The sequence below is a fragment of the Balaenoptera acutorostrata genome, chromosome 19 (assembly GCF_949987535.1).
Source record: "Balaenoptera acutorostrata chromosome 19, mBalAcu1.1, whole genome shotgun sequence".
Taxonomy (NCBI): Eukaryota; Metazoa; Chordata; class Mammalia; order Artiodactyla; family Balaenopteridae; genus Balaenoptera; species Balaenoptera acutorostrata.
The window spans coordinates 63,352,676-63,357,871 of NC_080082.1; the positions used below are offsets into that span (position 1 = coordinate 63,352,676).

Below are 5,196 nucleotides of genomic sequence, written 5' to 3' on the forward strand. Positions count from 1 at the left end.
CTGCCCCGGGCTCTCCACCGTCTCAGACTTAGCACCTGCTCACAGCTGTGCCCTCGGGGATGGTCCAATGGGACCCTCACACTCCCACGAGGGGACGCCCATGGCTGACAATCCCGGACTGAGTCTGTTTCATGCCACACAGGGGAGGTGGCTCAATGCTGACCACGGGCCTGGGGCAGCGAGCAGAGCCAACCCAGTGCCCGTCCAGAAACGCGGCGAAGGGGGGCCGCAGCTTCAGCCTTCACCTGGAGCCCTGACCCCTCCCCGCCTGTGGGGCCCTGGGTCCCTCTCTCTGTCCACACAGGTGGGAACCTCCTCCCTATGACCCCCTGATGATCCCGGCCAGCGGGGGCCACTCAGCCTAGTTCCCTCGTCTTTGCTCTGGTTCTCTCTCCATTTGGGAAACTTTCTTTCTCTTTTTCTGCATGTGTCTGTAGGTACGTGTTTCAGAAATATTCAAAATAGCATTTCTCAGTGGTAGGAGCAAGGAGGGCTCTTGGGTGGGCACCACAATCACCCACTTTGCCGTGGAGTCTGAGCCCAGGGTCCTTTCCTGTCCCACCCACTCCTGTTGTCACCTGCTCTGGAAATTAACAATGACGATCCTGCAATGACCCTGACACACTGAGCTCACAGCCACTCCGAGGAGTGGGGCTCGTGACAACATGCAGAGGAGGAAACTCAGGCTCAGAAAGGGCACTGCCCTCAAGGTTACAAGAGCAGTGGGGACAGACTGAAATAGAGATGTCTTCCTTCAAAGTGAGACCTCTAACTCAACTCAACGTCCCCCAAGCTTCCAGGCAGGATGACAGGACGGGGAGGAGAGCCCTGTCCAAGGATCAAGGGCCACCAAGCAGGCAGGAACGACTCAGGGGCTTGTTCCCAGGAAGGTGGGGCGGACGCTGTTTCAAGAAAAAGGGAGAAGTCCATGAAGGGGGCTGAGGTAGAAAGCAAACCCACACCCCGGGGCCAGGGGAGCAGGCATGTTTCCTTCCTTATTTCCCTGAACTTCTCCTCTGTGCTCATTGCCACGTTGACCTCCACTGAGCTGTAGGTAGATGTTAAACGTGCGTCTCTGCTGATCTGAGCTCTGCGGGGCAGCAGGAACCTGCATCCTCCCTGAAGCATCTCCAGGGCCTGGGTGACCCCTGTCCATGGTGAGGCCCCCACAGGGACGTGCTGATGGACGGGCTGAGGATGAAGGAGACCCCAACGGCGAGGCTCTGAGAGGGAAGGACGCGCCCGGGTCACCCTCACCTGGAAGGGGCGTCTCAGGAAGACACCGGGTCTGTCATGGGAATGAGAGCCAGGCTGTCAAGCAGGGGCAGTTCCCCTTCCTGTGGGGCTGCTGACGTGACAGCCCCGTGACGGGGAGGACCAGCCTCCCAGTGGACACACCCTCGGGTCTCCGTCCTGAGGGCACTGTGGTCTCCTCCATCTGCACCGCCTGGACCACAGGGACGAGACGCCATGACCCCCAGCCTCACGGCCCTGCTCTGCCTCGGTGAGATGGAGGAGGGGGAGGGGAAGCCCTAGGCACGGAGGGACCCCCCCCCCCACAGCCAGGCTGCTCTGTCAGGAGACCCCAGGACTCAGGAGGCTCACGGGGAGGAGAGGCGCTGCTCAGGGTTCAGGGCAAATCTCTCACAGGGGTCTCTCTTCCAGGGCTGCGTGTGGGCCTGAGGACCCACGTGCAGGCAGGTGAGTCTGTCCCCAGGTGTCCCAGCTCCCTCCTGCTCATGCGGACAAGGGGCCACCCCCAGGCAATGGGGATGGGGAACAGCGGTTCTGGGCTGAAGGAAGGGAAGTCTGGGAGGTTTGGGGCTGAGAGCTGGGGACCTGGGGGTGAGGATGCCTTGTGACCCAGCCTCTGACGTCCTTCCAGGGACCCTCCCCAAACCCACCATCTGGGCTGAGCCAGGCTCTGTGATCCCCTGGGGGAGCCCCGTGACCATCTGCTGTCAGGGGACCCTGGGGGCCCGGGAGTTCCGTTTGGATAAAGAGGGAAGCTCAGCTCCCCGGGACAGACAGCCCCCACTGGAGCCCAGGGACAAGGGCAAGTTCTCCATCCCACACATGACACAGCCCGACGCAGGGAGATACCACTGTTACTATCTCAGCCCCACTGGCTGGTCAGAGCGCAGTGACCCCCTGGCGCTGGTGGTGACAGGTGAGAGGACACTCGGGGGTCCCGGCCTCAGGCTCTGCCCTCAGGAAGGGGGTCTGCTCTCAGGGGTGTGTCCCTCTCACAGCCCAGCCCTGGGGGAGGGGAGGGGGGTGTGAACCCCATTTCACAAGCTCCCTCCTTCTCTCCTAGGGGTCCACAACAAACCCACCCTCTCAGCCCTGCCGAGCCCTGTGGTGACCTCGGGAGGGAACGTGACCCTCCACTGTGGCTCATGGCAGGGATTGGACGGGTTCATTCTGACTAAGGAAGGAGAACACAAGTCCTCCTGGACCCTGGATGCACAGCGACGACCCAATGGGCAGACGCAGGCCCTGCTCCCCGTGGGTCCCGTGACCCCCAGTCATAGGTGGACGTTCAGATGTCACGGCTTTAACAGGGACACCCCCCACGTGTGGTCGGCCCCCAGTGACCCCCTGGAGCTCCTGGTTCGAGGTGAGGAAGTCCCACCCTGGCCTCACGCACTTTGAGGCACGAGACAGATTATTACATGCTTTTCTCCCAGGATTGTCCCAGATGAGAGGGTGGGGTGAGGGGGGAGTGGGGCGCACAGGACAGAGACACAGAGTGTGAGCGACAGTGAGGCCTGGGGACCAGGACGGGAGAAGGGGCTTCACGGGAGGAACCAGCCCCTACAGCCCAGGGCTGGTCTTCCCCCAGGTGTGTCTGGGAAGCCCTCCCTCCTGACCCCGCAGGGCCCTGTCGTGGCCTCTGGACAGAGCCTGACCCTCCAGTGTCGCTCTGATGTCGGCTACGACAGATTCGCTCTGTCCCAGGAGGGGGGACAGGCCCTCCCCCAGCGCCCTGGCCGGCAGCCCCAGGCTGGGCTCTCGCAGGCCGACTTCCCCCTGGGCCCGGTGACCAGCACCCACGGGGGCCGGTACAGATGCTACGGTGGGCACAACCTCTCCTCCGAGTGGTCGGCGCCCAGTGACCCCCTGGACGTCCTGGTGGCAGGTGAGGAGCCAGCGGGTCGGTCAGGGACCCCGACTCTGCACAGGCCCTGCCGGGGGGGCCCCAGGTGGTGATGCTGGGACCAGGCGTGCGGGGTCCCCAGGGAGGGAGAGAGACAGAGAGAGGCGGGGGTGGGCAGGGAGAGGGAGAGACTCAGAGAAAACAGAGACAGACAGCGATGAGGGGCCTCAGGGAGGCCCTGCTGAGTCGCAGTTCAGAACCAAGGGGGCGGGCAGCCCCTCACCCCCCTTCCTCTCTCTAGGATGGTTCCCTGACACGCCCTCCCTCTCGGTGCAGCCGGGCCCCGTGGTGGCCTCAGGAGAGAACGTGACCCTGCTGTGTCAGTCAGGGAGCAGGAGGGACACTTTCCTTCTGTCCAAGGAGGGGTCAGCCCGTCCCCCACTGCGTCTTAGATCAAAGTACCGAGGTCAGCATATCCAGGCCGAATTCTCCATGAGTCCTGTGACCTCAGCCCACAGTGGGACCTACAGGTGCTACAGCTCACTCAGCAGTGACCCCTACCTGCTGTCACACGCCAGTGCCCCCCTGGAGCTCGTGGTCTCAGGTGAGGGACCCTGACCCTGTCCCTGCTGACTCAGTCAGCTCAGGGCGCTGTCCCCAGAAATGTCTGAGGTAGTAATGAATGAGGGGACACAGGGGGGCTCCAGAGAGGAGGACACTCAATGCCCCTGACTCCAAACTCTCATCACTGGATCCTGGGTCCTCAGCTGTTGAATCAGTGGGAACTCCCAGAAGTAGGAGAATAAGATTACAGGGTCTTCAATCTCAGACCGAACACAGGACACACAGCACTCAATTATTTCTGCATTAAGAGACCACTTTTCTCACTAATGCTGAGCACCGGGGGCACAGCCAACTCGGTTCCAAAGTGATTCAAAAGCAGGTTCTGAGTTCAAAGCACACAGGGAGGCTGAGAGAATGCAATGAGGAGGGCAGAGGGGACCTGGCACATTAGAGGAAGGGCTCATTAAGGAACTGCGCAAGAGCTGTAATATGAGAACTGGGGGCATTGAGGACACAGAACCCGGGAGAAGGGCTCGTGTCTCCCCAGTTCCTCACTCACACCCTCACTTTATGCTTCTCAGGAGCAGCTGACGCCATCCACCCATCACAAAACACGTCAGATCCCACGAGAGGCGAAATCACTCAGATATGGGGCTGGGCTCCGAGGGTCATGTCCTGTCAACGGGAGGCGGGTTCCCTGGGTGGACACCCTGGATTCTGGGGGGATTCTGATCTGCTCTGACCTCTGTGACCTCTTTGTCCACAAATCCTAGCCGCACACCCCCAAGACTACACAGTGGAGAATCTCATCCGGATGGGCGTGGCTGGCTTGATCCTGCTGGGCCTCGGGATTCTGCTCTTTCAGGCTCCACACGGCCACGGAGGAACCCAAGATGCAGCCAGGAGCTGAACACAAGAGGGAACCATGCACCGTCCCGAGTGGTGGAGCCCTGGACATGACCTTCTGTGCCCAGGACGTTCTGGAAGAGAATCTGCAGCACGTGTTGTGTGAACTGTCTGACCGGGGAGGGAGAGACACGGTGTGGGTGCAGGAGAAGGTCTGGGAGTCCCTGTGGGGGCCTGGGCCTCGGTTAACCGTGGTGCCTTCCCTCCCCGCCAGTGGTGACTCTCGCTGAGTGCCCCGTCCCCTCTCACCCCTGTGCCGTGAGGTGCATCCCACATGGCAGGTTTGGTCCTTACCTTTATACATATTCATGTTCTGTTTCACTTATCATGAAACGCATGTTTCTTTATTTTTAATTTCCACATTCGCTAATGTGTGTCATTGACCCTTATTCGTTCATCCCAGAACACAGACTCTGTTTTAATAACTGAATAAATGGGTGAAAACAGTCTCCAGTTTGGAACAGGTAAATCCAAAACTATTCCCTAAAACTTTTCCTGGACCCATCAATCTATTCTTTCCTCATGAGACAACACCTAGTACAGTTTCTCCAGAAACACGAGGTGTTTGAATGAGCACAATGGTATTTGAAGTGACAGCCAGTGGGTGTGCTGCTAAAATGGCTCTA

General features: G+C 60.1%; 1 pseudogene; it reads left to right on the top strand.

Annotated features, from left to right (window-relative positions):
- Positions 1 to 1,405: 1,405 nt before the first annotated feature.
- LOC130705661 (leukocyte immunoglobulin-like receptor subfamily A member 6) lies at positions 1,406 to 4,967 on the top strand (annotated as a pseudogene).
- Positions 4,968 to 5,196: the final 229 nt, after the last annotated feature.